This window comes from Vulpes vulpes, chromosome 11, assembly GCF_048418805.1.
Source record: "Vulpes vulpes isolate BD-2025 chromosome 11, VulVul3, whole genome shotgun sequence".
In the NCBI taxonomy this organism is placed as follows: Eukaryota; Metazoa; Chordata; class Mammalia; order Carnivora; family Canidae; genus Vulpes; species Vulpes vulpes.
This window is the reverse complement of record NC_132790.1, coordinates 82,843,317-82,864,828: the sequence shown is the minus strand read 5'-3', so window position 1 is coordinate 82,864,828 and position 21,512 is coordinate 82,843,317. Positions and strand designations below refer to the sequence as shown.

The 21,512-nt window shown below is 38.6% G+C and overlaps 1 long non-coding RNA gene across 7 annotated transcripts in view; it reads left to right on the top strand.

Moving 5' to 3' along the window:
* Nucleotides 1–21,512, top strand: part of LOC112932568 (uncharacterized) — a 425,597-nt gene that overhangs the window by 162,579 nt on the left and 241,506 nt on the right. For 4 of the 7 annotated variants that reach the window (XR_011995274.1, XR_011995277.1, XR_011995275.1 and 1 more), the window contains one exon: nucleotides 19,755–19,823. This is a non-coding gene — a long non-coding RNA (uncharacterized lncRNA). Of the gene's footprint in view, nucleotides 1–18,558; nucleotides 18,865–19,754; nucleotides 19,824–21,512 lie in introns of all 7 variants that reach the window. The other 3 variants (XR_011995276.1, XR_011995273.1, XR_011995278.1) reach the window with 2 other exon arrangements.

Here is a 21,512-nt window from a genome sequence, read left to right as displayed (position 1 = left end):
AAGGGCCTTTTCCTAGCTTTCCCTAGACTGTGGGCAGAGACTTCCTTTGTATGATTCATCAGTAGTGGACTGATCAAATACATCATACTACCTCTGTAATGGAATACAACACAACTCTACAAAACTATGAGGAAACTGGAAGGATGTGGAAAGCTTTCCAGGGGTGATGAACTGAAAAAAAGCCAGGGCAGAGCAATATGTGTATTAGGTTTTGATTCCTATTAGAAAAGAAGAAAAACAAAAATATATCTTCATATATGCTTGCATTTACATAAGGAAACCATACACACAATAGATGAATACAAAATAAAAATAAACATGAAATAAATGACCCATGCTAAGAATGGGGTCAAGAAGTAGATGAATGAGTTAAAGGACTGAGAGACTATGTACATTAATTTTCTTTTTTTTGTACATTAATTTTCAATTTAATTTTTGAACCACATACATAACCACATACTATTTGAAAATTAAATTATAAAATATATAAAGTTAAAATTATAAAATGGAAAATGAAAATATAAAAAAAGGCAGGAAAAAACAGTGAAATCTTTCAAATACTTTTGCTTATATCATTTTAGGAATTCTTTCTCTCTTTTCTTTCTTGCTCCCTCTTGTTTATTTCCTCCTTTTTTTGCCTTGTTAGAGAATGGATTTGAGATGACTTGGTGAAGAAAAAGAACATATAACACAAAACTGGTTATTGAAAGTTTTCCTGATTCACTTCTAGCATGCCTGTGTGAAAGGGTCAATGAACTTCCCCCATCCCCACCAAGCAACTATAAAACTGGGTAACACTATCAAAAAACAACCATTTAGCCTACTGGAAATAGAGCAAAACATTTATTTATGAAAACTACTAAATTTTGGTTAAGAATGGTAGAAGTCTGTGGTATTCTTGCAAGGGGCTCCTGCTGTCCCCCCTCCACCTCTATAAGTAGTTTATTAAGTGTAGGTAGGGAAGGCCATGAAAACCAGTTGTTTTGCTGCTACTTCCAGAAGAGGCTTATTTGACTTGGACCATTGTCAATTAAAGTGGTGGTCTTTACAGCAAGAAAACAGGGAGGGCTAGTAGCTTCTGTGGTCCAAACTTGTGGTTCTTTTTGGAGAATGCAATGAAATAACAGATTGGTTAGAAATTTAGCAGGAAGTTCTGGGAGTGAGACAACCATAATATGCTTGATATGTTCTTCACATACCCTGGGTTGACTGAGGCTATGCATATGAACAGCAGAAACCAGAGTGATCCTAAGCCATCTGCACATTCCTGGCCAGTAGAGTCTGGGTTCATGTACTGAGGAGTCTGTGAGACACCATGAGAAGGCCTGGCAGAAAGTAAACTGCAGGAGAGACTTGAAAATGACCTGAATTTTGAATGAGCTCCCTAGCGCACACTCTGATCCATCAGCAGAGAATGGAAACCTTCCTGGCTCAAGGTATTTGAGCACAACCTGTAATTAATCTGTGGTTGAACAGACAGTAGGATGAACTTTAGGAGGCTAGGCTTAAAAATGAAGATAATAAAAAAATCAAAACAAAACTGAGCAGACACATCAGAAGCCAGACACTATGACGAAGACAGAGCTCACAGACTTAGTCTAGGCAAGTTACTCAACAGAGAACAGACAAATCAGTGATAGCATCAGCGATAGCAACAGTAATCTTTAGGGGTGGGTGAGTGGGTAGGGAGGAATCAGAATTCAGAGTTGCTAAAATATATGTTCTAAAATGTCAAGATTCAATAAAAAATTATGATAACTTGTTAATAAACAAGAAAGTCTGACTTACAGTATGGAAAAATAAAGCAGTCAATAGAAACTGAGTTCCCCTAGATGTTGGATTTAATGGATGAAGACTTAAAATTAAGTATTATAAATACTTTAAAATAACTAAAAGAAATCACACTCAAAGAATTAAACAAAAGTAGAATAACAAGGATTTAGTGAATAGTGAATCTCAAGAAAAATATGGCAATTAAAAATTCTTAGTTGAAAAGTATAACTTAAATGAAAAATTTGCTAGAGTAGCTAAATAGCGGAAGAATGAATCTGCAGATTGAAGGTACATTGACAGAAATTACCCAAACTGATTAATAGGGAGAAAAAAGGTCAAAGATGAATTAATACAATCTCTGTGACCTGTGAGCCAACATCAAGCATACCAACATATATGTAATGGCTATCTCAGAAAGAGAGGAAATAATGGTCAAAAGCTTCCCAGTTTTGATGGAAAACATTAATTTACAGTTTTAAGAAGTTCAGCAAAACCCAAGCATTACAAACACAAAGACATACACAAATAGACACATTGTGATACTGCTGAAAGCCAAAGAAAAGAGAAAATCTTGAAAACAAAACCAGAAAAGCAATTTCTCATGTACAGAAAAGCAATATTATCACTGACTTTTCATCAGAAACAATGAATTCTGAAGATAGTGGAATGATGTATTCAAAATATTGAAAGTAAAAAATCTCCCAATTAAAAAAAAATACAAAAAAAAATTTCAACAAAAATACTCTTTAAAAATGAAGGTGAAAGAAAAACATTCCCAGATAAACAAATATTGAGAGAATATGTTGCTAGCAGACCTGCTTTACAAGAAATACTAAAAGCAATCCTTTGGGCTGAAAGGAAGTGACAGCAGAGAGCAACTTGAATTCACAGAAAGGAAGAACTCTGGAAAATGGCAAATGTTTGAAAATTAAATGACACACCCCTAAATAACCCATTGGTCAAAAAAGCAATCTGAAAAGGACATTAGAAAGTATTCTGAACTGAATGAAAATAGAAAGACAATGTATCAAGGTTTATAGGATTAAAATAAAGCAGCACTTACAGAGAACTATATAGTTCTAAATGCCTATAAGAAAGAAGAAGAAAGGTCTTAAGTCAATAACCTAAGCTTCTCCATTAAGAAATTAGAAAAAGAATAGAGTAAAAACTAAACCCAAAGCAAATAGATGGGAGTAAATAATAAAGAGCAAAGTAGAAAACAATAGGGTAGAAAATTAAAAAATTAATGAAACAAAAAGTTGGTTTTTGGAAAAGATTAAAGAAGTTGAGACCATCTTAGTTTTCTATTGCTGCTGTAACAAGTTTCCACAAGTTTAGTGGCTTAAAAAACATAGTTTCGTTATCTTATAGAGATTAGAAATCTGACATGGATCTCAAGTTGCTGGCTGGGTGAATTCCTTTCTGGAGACTCTAGGGAGAATCCATTTTCTTTCTTTTTTTAGCTCAAGAGGCTGTAAACTCTCCTTGGCTCATGGCCCTTTCTTGCATCTTTAAAGCCAAATAATATCAGGCCAGGTTCTTCTCACACTGCCATCTCTCTGGCTCTTCTTTTCATGCCTCCTCCTACTTTTTAAGGACTTTTGTGATTACATTTGTATTACTAGGATAATCCAGAGTAATCTTCCTATCCTAAAGTCGGCTGATTAAGTCATCTGTAATTCCATTTGCAATGTTAATTCTTCTTTGCCATGTAATATAATATATTAATGATTCTAGGGATTAAAATATGGACATACTTGGAGGACTATTCTTCTGCCTACCACAAGCCCTTAGGTTGACCAAGAAAATAAAAGAGGAAATACAAAATCACGAATAAGAGAAGTGAAATCACTACTGATCATATAGAAATTAAAAGAACTTTGAGGAAAATAGTATGAATGACTTAATGCCAGAAAATTCGACAATTTAGATTAAATTAAATACCACAAAAAACACAAATTATGAAAACTGACTTAAATAGAAAATCTGAGTCGTCTGGTAATAAATAAAGAAATCGAATTAGTAATTTAAAGTATTTCACAAAGCAAACCATAAGTCCCAAGTGGCTTCATTGGTGAATTCAGTCAAATATTTAAAGAATTCAACACTTTCAAGAAATAGAGAGGGTAGGAACAATTCCTAACTCGCTATATGAGGGGAATACTACCGTAATACCAAAGCCAGCGAAAGACATAAAAAGAAAAGACTTATATCCCTCATGAACATAAATAAAAACTTTTAAACAAAATATTAGCAAATTCAATTCAGCAGAATGTAAAAAGTATTATACTCCATGACCAGATGGCATTTATCTAACATATGCAAAGTTTGTTTAACAGCTAAAAATCCATTAATGTAATACATCATAATAATAGAATACAATACAAAAACTAGATGATTATCTCAAAGAGGTGGAAAAATCATTTGACAAAAATTCAGCACCCTTTCATGATCAAAATGCTAAACAAAATAAGGAACTTCCTCTACCTTATAATGGACATCTGTAAAAAAACTTATAGCTAACACCGTATTAAATGCTGAAAGACTGAATTCTTTCCCATAAAATTGGGAATAAGGAAAGGATGTTCACCCCTGCTTTGTGTGTTCAATATTGTACTGGAGATTTTAACTGCTACAATAAGGCAAGAATGAATGAACAAATGAATGAGTGAATGAATGAATGAAGACATTTTGATTGGAAAGGTAGAAGTAAAACTGTCTTTAGTCACAGATGATATGATCTCATATATAAAATATCCTAAGGAATCCATATAGAAACTACTAAAACTGATAAACAGGTTTAGCAAGGTTGCAGGATATTTTAGATCAATATATAAAAATCAGTTGTATTTCTATCTGTCTTAGCAACAAACAATGCAAAAAATGAAAATCTTCTTAATGCCACTCATGAAAGGATCAAAAAGGATTAAATGCTTAGGAATACATTTAGTAAAGGAGTGTAATATTTGTTCAATGAAAACTATAAAGCATATCTTAAAGAAATTAAAGTATATCTAAATAAATGGAGAAAAATTCTGTATTTAGGAATTGGAAGACTCAAGATTGCTAACATCTTAATGCTCCCCAAATTGTTGTATGGATTTAATGCAGTCTCAATAACCCAGCAGAATTATTGGGAAATTGACAAGCTAATCCTAAAATTTTTTTGGAAATACAGTTTTGGAAAAAAAAGAACCAGATTGGAGGACGTACTTGATTTGTAAACTTAATATACAGTTACAATAATCAAAATGCTGTGGTATTGGTATAGGGATAGGCATAAAGATCAATGGAACAGAATTGAGTCTCTTTACATTTATAGTCAAACAATTTTCAAAAAAAGGTGTCAAGATAATTTAATGGGGAGAAGAATAGTCTTTTTACCAAATGGTACTGGGAAACTGAATATCCATTTGGAAAAATAAAAATGAGTTTACACATTTACCTTATATCACACACATAAGTTAACTGAATGATCAAAGACCTGAATGTAAGAGATAAGCTGGAAAACTTCTGGATGAAACATAGAACATTTTTCTGATGTTAAGTTAGGCAAAGAGTCCTTAGATATGATATCAAAAGCTTAAGGCAAAAAAGAACAAAAATAAAAAATCAGATTTCATTAAAATAAAAACTTTTTCCATTTCAAAAGATACCATTAAGAAAATTCAAGGACAAGCTACAGACTTGGAGAAAGTATTTGCATATCATATATTTGATAAAGGACTTCTATCCAGAATTTGTAAAGAACTCCTAAAACTCAGTAATGAGAAGACAAGCCAATTAAAAAATGGACAAAAGACTTTAATAGATACTTCACTAAGTAGTACATACAGATGGTTCTGAAATACAGAAAAAGTTATCAACATTATTAGTCATTAGGGAAATGCAAATTAGAAATACAATGTGATACCTGTACACCATCACTAGAACAGCTAAAATTAAGAAAGCAGATGATATGAATTGTTGGCCAGGGTGTAGAGAAACTAGAACCCTTACACATTGCTGGTGGAAATTTAAAGTGGCATGGCTTCTTTGGAAAATGCTTTGGCATTTTAAAAGGTTAAAAAGAACTTACCCTGCGATTCATCATTTCTATTTCTAGGACTCTACCCAAGAGAAATGAAAACATGTGTCTACACAAAGACTCATATGAGAATGTTCATAGCAATATTATTCAAATAGCCTCATACTGAAAACAATCCAAATGTCCATCAACTGGTTAGCAAAGAATGGTTAGACAGAAGTGGTATATTCATACTACAGTATACTATTCAGCAATGAAAAGAAATGATGTACAATATGGATGTTATGTTGTATGCTACAGCATAGGTAAACCACCAAAATGTTAAGTGAAAGAAGCCAAAGACTTCATGTTGTATGATTTCATTTAAATGAAATGTCCAGTTAGGCAAATTTACATAGGCAGAGGGCTGATCACTGGTTATCAAGAGTTGAGGGTGGAATGGGGATTGAGTACAAATGAGTTTGAAGGAATTTCTTTTGGGTAGTGAAAATGTTCTAAAGCCAGATGGTGGTGATGGTTGCATAACTCTATAAAGTTACTAAACATTATTGAATTGTATGCTTACAGTGGGCCAATTGTATGGTATGCAAATTATCTCTATAAAGTTATTTTTCTTTAAAGAATTTCCGTCAAAGAAAAAATAAGGGAAGAGGAAATGAGATAGTTATATACAAAATGTGTTTTGTGAAAACCTCTATCTCAGTCAGCCAAATGTGTTAAAGTTTCTACTAGTCAGAGCATGATCAAAGATCTGTAAAATCAAAGCCATTGAGAAACACAACTATTCTTGCTATTGAATCCTGAGATAAATTTCTTTTGCTGAATTAATTTATTCATTTATTCATAAATATTTATTGTGCCTCTGTTATGTACCAAGCACTATGTTAGGTTCTGCTTATATAGGAGTGAACAAAACAGTAATGGTTCTCACCTTCCTGGAGTTTTGAGTATAGTGGTTCCTCCTAGGTATGGTTATTATGCATTTTGAAAACATAAGTTGGATTTTACTGTATTAACTTTGTATTTTGGCTTTTTATTTAATATTACATCAGAAGCATATAATCTTATCTTTAAAGTTCTTCATAAACCTTGTTTTTATTTGCTGCAACCTCTACTGCCACATGCCTTGATGTTGAACATTTAAATTGTTTCCAGTTTATTGTTATTATACATAATGCTGCAAAGAATTTCTTTACAAATGAATCTTTGTTTTCCTTTTTTTTTTTTTTTCTAATGAAAATCTCAAAAGAGATACTGGATTGATGTTACAAATACAGGTCTTGATATATAATACAAGGTCTTGATATTTATTGCCAAATTGTTTTCTGGAAAGGTGGTGTCAATTTGCAATCCCACTAGCAAGGTAGAGGGCTTGTTATTTTCTAAGACACCGGGCTAGGCTGGCAGATGAACCACAGTCCACAAAAGTGAGCCATACCCTCAGCTGTGGAGAGTGTGCCCTCTGCATAGACATCAGAGCAGATTCCTCACTGATGGCTAAATTAATTCCTGGTTGAGCTCTGTCCTCTCCCAGGTTACAGAAAAGTGGCTAGACCAACAAAGACCTAAGCCTTAAAATGGAACTCAGGGTGGGGAAAGGCAAACTGGCCCCAATAAAAAGGGAAGAGTGTTATGCATAGAGCTGCTCTCATTAAGCACAAGCAAAATGAAGAGAAATGATAGAGCAACAAGGCAAACATACCACAGGAAAATCAGTTAGTCAGAAAGTCAGGTGTGGATATGGAAAAGTCAAGTGAAATCTGGAAGAAATATAAATCAGGAGATAGAAGTAGCTTCCACGTGAATGTTTTCCTTTAGAGAATAAATTAGTAGGAATATAAATGTGATAAAACAAGAGCTGAAAGATGAGATGATAAAACTACAGAATGAGTTATAAAAGGAGACTGCAAACCTAGGAAATGAATTGAAATAAAGTAACATAAAATAGCAAGGAATAGAATCGACATAGCTAAAAACTAATGGCGTGAAGGGAAAGCTGGAGATGATCATACTGAATACAGAGGGAAGAGAAAAGAGATTAAATAAGTAGAAAAGGAAGTGAGGCAAAGATGATTCAAAATAAGGTAATGGATGTTACTGCCAAAGACAATGCAACACAGAGTAAGACTTCAGAGAAGATGCAAATCTGCAGATCTGCCTGTGGCCAAGTGTAGGACATGCCAAGAAAAAACAAATTGTGAATGATGGTGGAATCAAGAATATTCCTAGGTTTATTTATTGACCTTATAAAATAAAGAAGGAATTCCTGAGGCATCTAGGCACTGAGTAGTCCCCAACAGTGGCAAAGATTTGGCTGTCCTCCGATACATCATGGTAACTTTCAAAGATAACTGAACAATGTTTATAAAGTTCTGAGATTTGGAAAGTGAGACCTAAGCAAAGTCTCTGCAGCCAGGGAGATGCTTATGTATGAAGCACTCTTAAATATGAAATCACAGCCAGACTTGAACACTCACTGTATCTGCTTGCATGAAACCAGAACTCTTTGGTGATGGGGTTAGGTTTGATCAGGTGAGCAATAGAATGGAATGGAATGGAATGCTGCTATTACAGACTTTGGCAAAGTAAAGTCAACATAAACAGACATTGCAAGGTGGGGCAGGAGAGGGAAAGGTGGAGTAAGTGTGAGAGTATTATTCCCATGCTGTTTGGAGCCGTGAATCAATATTATCTAAAATTCTAGTTAAAAAATATGACTGTAATCTCTTAATGATTTTTATAATATGTAAAAATTTTCTTTAACCTTAGTAATTTTTTAAAATATTTATTTATTTTAGAGAGAGAGAGAGCACACGCATGCACGAGTGAGAGCACATGTAAGCAGGGGGAAGGGCAGAGGGAGGAGACTCCCTCTGAGCGTGAGCCTGCCTGAGGATCCATCCCAAGACCCTGAGATACTGACTGGAACCGAAAGCAAGAGTCAGACACTTAACCTGCCTAGGTGTGTTGTACCCAAGATTGCAAATCTGAGAATCCACCAAGGAGCCAACACCGATGCAAGTGCACGAGGGTTTATTAGCAAGCTCCACACGAGGGTTTATTAGCAAGCTTGAGCTTGGGTCCAAGTATACCTGACACAGCGGAGCAGGGACTTGGACCCCGAAGTGGGTTACAGCTGGGTTTTTTATGGGCTGGTCTAGGGGATTTTCAGAAGGGGTGGAGGAATTTCTCAAGTTCGGTTTACATTCTGATATGGGACTTTCAAGGGCATTGAGCTCTGTTCTCATTCTAATATGGGACTTTCTGCCACTGGCTTGGGCTCTGTTGTCTTTCTGATATGGGATTCTCTGCTGAGAACATTCTGCAGTTTTTCCTGTAAAGTTCAGCTCTTATTCACAGGGGCCTAAGATGGCTGTACTTGTGCTAATGCTAAACTTGAGGTGGAATGGCTTTAATTTTTCTCGGCCTCCACAGGTGCTCCTAACCTTAGAGTAATTTTTAAGAAGCTAATATTTCTCAGGGGTGAAGAAACATTTGATGTATGATAGATCTTTGAAATTTTCTTCAGTTTCTTTCTCTTCTGTTAAGTTCAAGAAAATAATCAAATTTACAAATTAAATTACAATTTTAATTTACATACAATTATTTCATTTTTAGAATTCTCTCATTGCTCCATCTTTCCTTTTCTCTCTGCTAACATCTGTATAAATATAAATAAAAATGCAATGATGATCACAAAATATTAACACTATTTCTGATTGATGAGATTTCCAGTGATTTGTTGATGTATTTTTCATACTTTTCTGTATGTCTTGCATTTTAAAATAATGAATATGAATCATTATATAACATTTATTATTGTTCCAAAATGTTATGCATGCTCTTTGCAGAAAATTTGAAACATACGGTAAGAAAAAGGAAAAAAACCTGCCATCCAGATATATCTGGATGTGGTGGCCTGTTCTGTTTGTGATTGTCAATGAGCATTGCTTATAGGTACTCATGCCTTTGTGTAGTCCCTTTGCACGTTGACTCTGGGCTTGGTCATCTGTGGTCGTTAATTTTATTTGTCAACTTGGTTAGGCTGTGGTGCCTACTTATTTGGTCAAACACAAATCTTGGTGTTGCTGTGAAGGTATTTTTTTTTTAATGTGATTAATATTTAAATCAGATTAGACTTTGAGTAAAGCAGATTACTCTTTATATTGTGGGTGGGCCTCATCTAATCAGTTGGAGGCCTTAAGAACAAAGACTAAGATTTTTCAAAGAAGGAATTCTCCTCAAGATGACAGTATGAAACCGAGTTTCTAGCCTACTACTTTGTGGGAATTCAGACTCAAGACTGCAGCAGCAACTCTTACCTTATTTTCTAGTCTGTCAGCCTGCCCTAAGGTTTCAGACTTGCCTTTATGTCTGTGTGTCTCTGTGTCTGTGTGTGCATGTGTACACACACACTAACTGTTCCAGCCATCCCACCTAGGGCACCAGCCCTGTGGCTGAAGCCCCCTTAGATGTCCATTGTCAGGCATTCAACCAGGTGATTGCAACTGCATATGTGACCTCAGGAGAGACCAGCAGAAAAACTATCCTGACGAGAATCATGAACAAATAAATGGTGATTGTTCTAATTTTTAGGGTAGTTTGTTACTTAGTAATGGATAACTTTAATATACTACAATTACCATTTTGGCACATGAACTTCTGGTCTTTTTATATAATTTGAGCATTTTCATAAAACTGGAATAATATTCTTTATAATTTTACATTATGCTTTTTTGGTGACATTAAGAGTGGTCTCCCATGTTACTAAAAGGTGTTTTAACCTCAGTTTTAGCAGATGCATAGTTTTTTTTCTGCTTTCTATTATTACAGATTTTGATCATTTTTGTTAATAGAATATTTAAAATTTGATACAATAATATAACTATTTTGCTGTTGTAAACAGCACTGTGATAAATGATCTTGTATATATTACCAGAACCACCCATCTAAGTGGCTTCTGTATTCCAGACACATGAAAACTGTGTGAGATAATAATAAATGTTTATTATTTCAAGCCACTAAGTAATGATATAATTTCTTATGCAGCAATTGGTAGTAACTAATATAGGCCCCATTGGGACTCTGGGTTTTTCATCTTAAGTAGGAAAACTTGCCACATGTTTGTCTCCTTGTAACCCAACTATTAACACTGACTGACTCTACCAATATTTATGGAGGGAGAATTTGAACAAATACACCACATACACACTTCTTGAGCCTTTTTCTTCACAACATCTTCACTGACCCTGACCACCCATATCCTGACAACTCATATATTGGAGCTCCAGCCCTAGTTTTTTCCCTGCACAGATATCAGGTTCTTATCTCCAACTGTCCATCTCTTATCATCTCTTGGATGTTCCTCAGGGTGTTCAAAATGAAGTTCTTCATCTCCTGCTGTAATCTCATCTTCCCTTATTTGTCTTGACTGAGAGGTAGGACTAGGTTGGAAGGTAGTAGGGATACGACACTGTATTAGTTATCTATTGCTGTGTAACTGTGACCTAGTTTTGGAATGTTGATGAGGTCCAGAGCTGAAGGTCAATAAAGAATTCTTAGGATGTCTTTGGTGCAAAAAGATGATTTTATTAAAGCATGGGGACAGGACCCTTGGGCAGAAAGAATTGGTGCACTGAGGTTGTGAGGAATGGCTGATTATATAGTTGGTAGTTGGGAGAGGTAAGGAAAAGGGAGCTGTCCAAGAGGACTTTCATATGCTAAAGAAGACTCTCAGGATGCTGGAGGCCTAGCTATTGTCAAGCTAAAGTTGTTTTTCCCCTCTAGCAAAGCATTAACATTAAGACAGTTGGGAGCTTCCTAGAGGAATGTTCTATTCTTCCTGTGACAAGTCCTTGTAGGTCATAAAGAAATTTAATTTTGTTTACATTCTTTTCTGCCTCTGTTTCCCACATCACTCATGGAGGGGAGGGTGATGTTAGGGCTCCAGGAAATTAAGTCTGTGGGCCCTCTGGAAGTTAGGCTATTGATAAGAATGGTTTTTTCTTGTAAATCACTAAGACATTTGTAAACTGATGGAGACTCCAGTCCTGCAGGAATGTGATCTCTATCAGTTAACCATTTGTTTTTCCCTTCCCTTTGTTTTAGGATGGCCTGGAGTGTCTGAGGAATGTCACACATATCCCACCGGGGAGTGGGGTGAAGGGGTGCTGGGTGTCAGCTTGTGCTTTGCCCACAGTTTGCCTTCTGCTCCTTCATCATCACAATTTACCCCAAAACTTAGTGACTTAAAACAATGAGTATTATCTTGCCCAGATTCTGAGACTTAGGAGTCTGGAAGTGGATTATCTGTGTGTTTCTAGCTCAGAGTCTTGAGATTACAGTAAAGATGTTGTCTGGGACTGTAGTATTCCAAAGACTTGCGTGGGGCTGAAAGGCCTGCTTTCATGATATCTCACTCATATGGTTGTTGGCTGTGTTGTGCCCAAGATTGCGAATCCGAGAAACCACCAAGGAGCCAACACAATGCAAGCACATGAGGGTTTATTAACAAGCTCGAGCTTGGGTCCAAGTATACCCAACACAGCGGAGCAGGGACTTGGACCCTGAGGTGGGTTCCAGCTTACTTTTATGGGCTGGTCTAGGGGACCTCTAGAAGGGGTGGAGGAACTTCTCAAGTTCTGTTTACATTCTGATATGGGGCTTTCAAGGGTGTTAAGCTCTGTTCTCATTCTAATATGGGGTTTCCTAGGGCGTTAAGCTGTTGTTTGTTTTTTTTTTTTTTTCTGTAACTGAAGTAAGGTAAAGTTCAGCTCTTATTCACAGGGGCCTGAGATGGCTGTACTTGTGCTAACACTGAACTTAAGGTGGAATGGCCTTAATTTTCTCGGCCTCCACAGGCTAGAGGCTTCAGGTTTTTGCTACCTGTAGGAAGGAGGCCTCCATTCCTCACCACATGGATTTCACCAAAGAGCTTATTAAGAGTCCTCCCAATGTAGTAGCTAGCTTCCACCAGAGCAAGAGATCCAGGAGCAAGGGCAGAAACCACAATGTCTTTGATGATCTAGCCTTGAAAGTCACATAGTATCACCTCTCCCGTGTTTTCTTGGTCATACAGACCAACCTTGAAACAAAGTAGAAGGGGATTACATAAAGCTATGAATATTGGGGTGGAATAGGGGTCATTTGGGGCCATCTTGGAGATTGGCGATCACAGACACTATTGTGCCAGTGGTTTTGGGATTAAGACAACTGGGGTTTGAGACAACTGAGGCTTCCAGATCAGTGGCACCAAGATAAAGTGTTTGAGGCCAGATCACCTCATTGAGATAGGATAAAATGAGAAGGGGGAACCAAGATGAGACGTGGAGTGGCATAAGGGGCACCCTGGCTTGCCACTTGGGGAGACAGAGCTTATATGGCAGCTGGAGGAAGCCCTCGGCCTCAGAGTTGCAGGTGCTGGCAGTTGGCAGTTGGCAGTTGAAAGCTGGCCTGAAGGGACATGTTAAGTGCCAAAGAGAGATGGGAGGGGAACCAACAGCATTTTCTGTGAGTACCTTTAGAATTCAAATTAGGTATCAGCTCCTTTGAGAAGCACTCCATGGCCCCTCACTTTCTCTCCCGTGGTGGGTTGGGTGCCTCTCAGCTCTGCTCCCATTGTACCCATCCCTCACTGTGTATGACTGTCTGCATCTCTCCTTGTAAACTCTGAGCTCACTGGGGATACAGACCCGTGTCTTCCATCTCCAAGTCTCTGTGGTGGCTAGAAGACATGACCCAGAATCTGGAGCACGCTGGGTGCTCAGTAAGTCTTGAGTGAACAAATGAATGAGGAATTCTTTTCATCATTTGGAATAGCTTTGGTTATGCTCTATGTAGTCTTGTGTCTACACGCTTTAACATAAATTATCACCATTTCTACTCCAGTGGGCTTATTTTTAATGGGAATAATTTCCTACAGAGGGTTATTCCAGGTGCAGGAAAAGCACTAACATGTTTATGGTGGATCAGCTGGCACACCAGGCCCTGACTGATGTACTGCTGAGCATCCCCCTAGATTCCTGGAGAAAAGCTGGGATGGGGCACAAGTGGCTGCCATGCAGCAGTTTTGCACCTAGAAAATCCTCATGTGGGGTGAGGTTGAGGGAGAAGGAATAGCAAGGTTTCTGCACAGACCAAGAGTGCCCCAGAGATCCCATCTAGTCTCATTTTAGATAGTCAGGATTTACTCATTGTCGTAGTCACTTAGCACTCTGCGAAGGAGGCATTGTCTCTGAGTAGAGTGCAGCAGTGATGATTTGGCTGTTATTATGGATAATAATTGTGTTTGCTGTCTGTGCTGCCTGGGCTTATTTGGGAGCATTGTTACCACTGCTATAATTTTAAATATTTTAATTAATGATACTTTGCTATGCTCCTGCCTTGAGGCTCCTTAAGCAAAATGAGCAATTAAAAAAAACCACACACACAAAAAGCAAATGAATGAAAATAAAAGAAAGGGCATTTAAAAAATCATTCTGTTCTTATGATGTTTCAGGCTTGAAAAATGTATTCAGCTGTTTGCTGCAGGCAAGAGAAAATTCTCACTACTTCCGCCCGTTATCTTTTGCTCCCATAGTCATCCATCTCCTGTAGCTGCTGAGTGACATAGAATATACATAAAGTATCACCAGGAGAAACAGGAGAGGAAGAAAAGGGAAAAACAGTGCCCAGGAAACTTAAGAGTCTTGTGCTTTTAAAAGTATGTCATTATCCTTGATCATCACCATCAATCATTATTATCAACTATTTTTATGCTTTGCCAATATTGTGGATATCACCGAGAAGATAGCAAAGAACTGGTGTCTCTATCTGAGCTCTTTCATTCCAATGTTAGTGTATGTGCTGCTGAAGTGAACACTCTGCATCTTTCAGTGTAGTAACTGGAGATGGTTCTGGCTGAGCAATCACAAGCCTCAGAATGTTCCATGAGGCTGATGGGTGAATGCATGAGCAAGGCTAGGAAGGTAGGGTAATCTGAAATGTTAATATGTTATTTTCATGATGTAGGAGACAGGAAGGACTCCCCTCTGTATCTCATCACCAGATGAGCTCTCTGGCGAGGTCAGGATTCTAAACTCAGGACTCTTGCTTGGCCTGCGCAACTTTGACTTCCAGAGTGTTTTTTTTTTTTTTAATTTTTTTTTTAATTTTTATTTATTTATGATAGTCACAGAGAGAGAGAGAGAGGCAGAGACATAGGCAGAGGGAGAAGCAGGCTCCATGCACCGGGAGCCTGATGTGGGATTCGATCCCGGGTCTCCAGGATCGCGCCCTGGGCCAAAGGCAAGCGCCAAACCACTGCGCCACCCAGGGATCCCTTCCAGAGTGTTTTTAAAAGGTTTGAGGGGTGCCTGGGTGGCTCAGTGGTTAAGTGTCTGCCTTTGGCTCAGGTTGTGATCTGGGGATCCTGGGATTGAGTCCCACATCAAGCTCCCCGCAGGGAGCCTGCTTCTCCCTCTGCCTACATCTCTCTCTCTCTCTCTGTGTCTCTCATGAATAAAGTCTTTTAAAAAATTAAAAAAAAAAGGTTTGAATTAGTAGCCAATATTTAGCAAGGGAGGCATTAAACATGAAAATTTAGTTTCCAGTCTTTTTGAAAGATCAGAAGATCTGCCGACGCCAACCCACATGGCAACACTGGGCTGGTGCCCCTTCTTTGGTGTGCTGGAACTGTCTCCTGCCAGCCTGTGAGAGAGAGCATGTGCACATCTTCTCAATTCTGTGTTCAGTTACTTCACATTGCTAGCTTGATATCACTGAGATCAGCCGTAGTGGGAATATATATACCATGAATACTAGCAAATGCAACAAATTAGTTTTTTTTTTTTTTTTTCCACTCTTTCTCTCAGAGAGCCCATTGTCAGGCATTTACCAGCATGGCACTGTGGCTGCCTCTTTAGATGGGAGTGCTGGGCACACATTCTTCACACCTACAGCTCCCCCTTGTCAACTCACAATGAGGCTGGATTGCCTGCCCTGTTCCCTGGGCTTGGACCCCAAGTCTAAGACCTTCTTGCACCACTTCTTTGTGTCCTGTGAAGAAAACTTCCTTCCTGGCCTTTGTTCAGAAGAAGAAGCTCATCAAAATAAGTGTCTGAAGGGAAGAAGATGAGGGTTGGCTTCGAGCTGGGGGAGGAGGTGGCCTGATTTATGAGGGTGCAAGACCTATGTGAGCCGGGAAAGGGAAGCATTCCTTCTGGGAGAGAGAAGATAGGACTTCTTTGTGTGGCAGACACCCAGGCCCTATTTACATGGCATCCCATTTGTGTGTAGTTTAGTCAAGGAGGCAGGGAAGTCATGGATTACCAAACAGACCACTCATGCTCTAGGGCTAAGAGCTTGGGAGATACACCCTTGGCCAGACAGACTTTGTGGACGTGGGTGGCCTCTGCAGTTGCACTTTAATGCTCTGTTGACACTATCTTAAAATTTGTAATCCTTGTTGAACCACGGATCTACATTTTTATTTTGTACTAACTGGGCTCTACAATTAGGTAGCTGGCTCTGTCTCCTACCAATGGACAGCAGGGGACCCAATTGCTCTGGGCTGCATAGCCTTTACCAGGGCTTCCTGGGCAACCCCAAGCAACTGGAGAGAGGTCCTTCACAAGTTCCCACCAACCCCTGTGGGAGGGCTCAATCGGATTTGCATGGTCAGAAATCTAAGAAACATGGTTTTTTGGATGGGTTGAGAGCTGTCTTACAATGCTACATTTATTTTATTTTTTCCCTTGGATGAACAAGAGGTACAGTGCCAAATTTTGGTGAATATGCTAAGATCTCTTCCCAAAGAAGAGTCTAGTGGGAGGCATGCAGAGGTGACCCATACCTCTTACTCCACATAGCACATTAGGACTGAAATCTGTAAAATGTGCCATGGGGGTGCAGAAACAGGAGCAGTTGTTCTGTATGAGTAGGATTAGGGGAATTTGTGGCAAGGTCCTGAAGGTGAGTAAGAGCTAATTGGCTCGAGAGGTGGGAAGATAGAAGCCAGATGCTTGACTAGAACCTTCTTGCTTAGGGGTCTGCTGTGTTTTGATGGTGCTGCAATTTAGCAATACTACGGTCCACTTAATGGCTTCCTAACAGCCTCTCTCCCATCTCCCTGTGGAGGCCGAGAAAATTAAGGCCATTCCACCTTAAATTCAGCATTAGCACAAGTGGCCATCTCAGGCCCCTGCGAATAAGAGCTGAACTTTACCTTACTTCAGTTAAGCCCCATATTAAAATGAGAACAGAGCTCAATGCCCATGGCAGAAAGTCCCATATCAGAATGAGAACAGAGCTTAACGCCCTTGAAAGCCCCACATCAGAATGTAAACAGAACTTGAGAAATTCCTCCACCACTTCTGGAGGTCCTCTGGACCAGCCCATAAAAGTAAGCTGGAACCCACCTTGGGGGTCCAAGTCCCTGCTCCGTTGTGTCGTGTTGGGTATACTTGGACCCAAGCTCGAGGTTGTAAATAAACCCTGGAGTGTTTGCATCTGTGTTGGCTCCTTGGTGGTTTCTCGGATACATAATCTTGGGCACAATATCCCCTGTCTTGTGCATGGCTATGATGAGGTCATGAAACCACTCTGGAGGCTGGTACAGACAACTACCTAGTAAGCAGATCTTTCTTGATTATGTGGTTGGAGAAGATTTGGAAATACTAGCAGACGTGTTTTCCCTAATACATGACTTACCTGGTGACTCTTCCTCTGTCTTGGTAGCATCCTTGCCTCAGAGAAGGGAGGTGACAGGAGACGCCTTGGCCAGGCTTTGGCTGTAAAAAACTGAGAATATGAAGGGCCCAAGGAATAGTGAAGTCAGAGGGAATCACAGACGTTTTTTGAACCCTTGGATTAGATGAGGTTTTCCTAGGGGGGGAGGGGTGTCAGAAGGGGAAGAGAGATGGTAGGGGTCCCAGGAGCATAGGGCTCCATGGCCACCCTTCCTCAACTTACCCTGGGAAGAGGAAAGAAAGTTACTTGAAGGCAGTGATCCTTGGTCCTATTAAAACTTAACTCCTTTATATAGTAAATACCTTGTGAAGTGCTCTTTACTATCTTGAAGTAAGGTGAAATTCATAGGTGATATAACTCCCATCATTATGACAACAAATTAATACATCCACATATTTCCAAAATATTCCATGGGGAATGGGACTAGTCCTGGTTGAGAGCCATTTGGTTATGGATTTTCTTTCCTGGATAGGAACCAGGGAAAAGCAAACTGCTAGACTGGGAATAGGTGTGGGTTGGGTTGGGAAGGGCCTAGAGCAGTGGGCAGAGAGCATCCTTCTGTGAGGGTCCTCAGAGCTGCAAAAAACAGAGGTGGGGATGGGACAGGGCCACACAGAGTGTCCTGGGCATCACCATGAAATGAAATGTGGCAGGAATGCTGGGAGAGAGAAGAGAGGGGCCAGATCCAAAGGAGCCTTGTGTTGGGAGTGAAGAATGGCCTAGCAGTGACCTGCATGGCCTGAGCATCCAAACCTGAAGGAGCCCAGATGTCTCTGCAGATGTCAGTATAGATATACAGCTGCACCCCAGCCCCATGCTACTTAAAGCTCATTGATGGAAACAATAATAATTTTCCACACATGGAGTTTGTGGATGAACATTCCTATTTGCTACAATTCTTTTTTTAAAAAGATTAAAAAAAAATTTATTTGAGAGAGTGAGAGCACAAGCAGGGGGTAGGGTGGGGGGAGGGCAGAGAGGAAAGCAGACTTTCCAGTGAGCAGGGAGCCTGATGCAAGTCTCTATCCTAGGACCCTGGGATCATGACCTGAGTTGAAGGCAGCCACTTAACCAACCGAGCCACCCACGTGCCCTACTTGCTACAGTTCTATTCAGAAGAATCTCTCACTTGATTGGATTCAGCCTCCCCTCACCTCCCCTACTGTGGAAGAGTAACCATAGCTTATGATCTGTCACCTTAGCACAAATCTCTGCTGCTTAAAACCCAACTATGCCTGTCCCTTGGAAGATGAAGAATCTGGTACAGAATGAAGATAGTCTGTGGGTTTTATGAAACATGAAAAAGAAAAGAGATCTCAAGTGTAGATACTTGGAAGGTAAAAACTGCTCCTTTGGGGGACAATAATCACATAATCTTACTTTCTACCTTTGCTAGGAAATGAGGATAGTGGTAGTGGTGAATATATTTGCTCAATTGACAACGGAATGGGTTGTAGAGGGAAAGAACCTTTCTTTTGAATCTTGGTTTAGTTTTTCAAGCCATTCAGTTAACTTCTTGGGAACTCAATTTCTTTATCTGTAGAATGGGTGTGGTAACATATAGAGAGCTCTTTGTCAGCTGTATGGTCATGGTTGTTAATTATTGTCATGAAAATCACAGCAGGAGCAGATGAGTTTTGGCATCCAGTGGCTTGATAGGGGTAAGTAGATTGCCTTTGGTCTCAGTGGTTTCTGCCTCAGATAATTACTACTTAATTCTTTGATTGACACTTGAATCTAGAAAAATTTCTTCGAAATCACTGTAATCATTCTGTGAGTAAACTAAGAAATATATTTCACTATATAGTTGAGTGAAATGTTAACTATTTGCATATAGACTGTATCTGTAGGAGTTTAATTCTGATCATTAATTCCCTCACATTGACTCTTGGTTAGTTTTCAAGTTGGCTATGTATCTGTTAAAGGGTTGTCTGAAACCCATTCATCCTTCCAGGCAGCCAGCCATCCAACCAGTAAAAACATACTTGTTGAAATATGTAATTTGTCCAACTACCTGAGAGAGGTCCTGTGGGGATACAGCCATGAATCAGGTATAGCACTAGTGTGGAGGCTGAGTATCAGCCTCCTGGACTCTTGACTATTTACTTTCTCTATTTTTGATGCTATTTCTTGAATCTTTATTAGAGATTATATACTTCATTTAGTTTAGTTGTTTTATTTGTAATTCCTAATGGATTCTTTTTTTTTTTTTTTTTTTTTTTTTTAGGCATGTGAAGAACATTAGGACTGAAAAGGATGAGAGTGATATCAGGAAGATTGTGTCTTCAAAAGTAAAGTAACTGATACCTGCCAACTATATCCTATTTATTTATGTTATAGATTTACCAAAGTAAAATTAAGAATTGAAAAAGGAAAAGGAAATCCAAAGTGTTGGAAAAATATATACCCTTGGGGTGGAGAAGATCTTCTAAAATAAGCCAGGAGACCCATAATCCAAAGAAGAAAACATTGATGTATTTGATAAGATAAATATTTAAAACTTTTATACATCATATGGTACCATAAACAAAATCTAAAGCCAAAACACTGGGGGGAAAATACCTACAACTTATATGATAAACAAAAGGTTAGTGTCTCAAGGCTGTACAGAATGTTAAAAAAAAGGCATATAGCCATTGAAAGGAGAGGCAAAGGCAAGTCATACCTGAGGAGACAAACGTGGTAACTAAGCATATGAAAAGATGTACAGCTCTACTGGAAATCAAGAGAGTGCAAATTAAAAGGATGGGATACCATCTTCACTCAATTGATCAGTAAAACATAAAACGATTGAGAATTGCCAAAGCTTGGGATGGTTTGGGGAAATGGGCTCTTTCATCCACTGTTGTAGGAATATGAGTACTTACAACATTTTTGGGAAGTAATTTCAACATAATTTAAAAATAAAAAATGTACACATCCTTTGATCCAATAATCCCACTATTTTAGAGAAATAAAAGTACTAGTACATAGGGAGAAATACACAAAGTTACCTATTGTAGCAATGATTGTATAAAATAGGGACAGGGAGCTGGGGAACATGGATGCTCAGGGACAATTGAATAACTTATAATACATCTGTAGTATGGGTTATTATACAGTCACTAAAATGCATGACTTGGATTTATGTTTATTGCCTGAAAAGGACCCACATTTTAAGGAAAAATTAGGTCAAACAGTAAATGCACATGTATGATTAAGGCCTGGAAGGAGTTAAGAAAACAAATACCTCAAACTGCAGACACTAATTACTTCAAGGGGGTGAATTTGAGGGCAAGAGGAGCCTAAGAATCGGCATTTTTGTATGTTTCTGTTTTGTTTGAATTGTTACACAATAAGGCTTCCATTGAAGTAGAAGTGAAGTTAAAAAAAAATACAAAGCGGGGGGTAGGAGAGTGGGAGGGAGAGAGATAGAGAGAGGAGGGGAGAAAAGGGGAAAGAGAGAGAAAACAGGCTAGAGCATTAACATTTTAGACTTTAGCCTCATGGGGGAGAAACAGTGATTTCCTGACCATAAGTAAAAATGGTCATAAGTCAAAGGCAGTAAGAGTGAACAGAAACGCCACTGTAGAGTTTGGCTTTTTAACCTGACGTCGTTATTCTTATAAATTAGAGATATGGGCTGTTTTGGGGTTAATACTCAGTATTATAGTAGCGAGGCTCTCTGAGTCTCCCTTTTAACAGTGAAGAATTTGTGTCCTCATTTTTTGTTGTTGTTAACATCTTAGCAGCTTTATTTGTTGAAGGCTTATTTGAGATCCTGGTTGTTTAAAAAGAAGAGAAAATAAGGAAAGATAAATAAGCCCAAGAATAGGGGGAAAATATTATTTGTGTCCCTCAGTAGTTTGAAGGTTGCTGTAGTTCATCTTCAGATACCGAGAGTCATGAAAGATTTATTTAACCACATTTCTCTTAAGGTCGAAGGAGTTGAGATGATCACTCTCTCATCCATGCTTCCTTTCTTCACCCAGGTCCTCTTATTTAT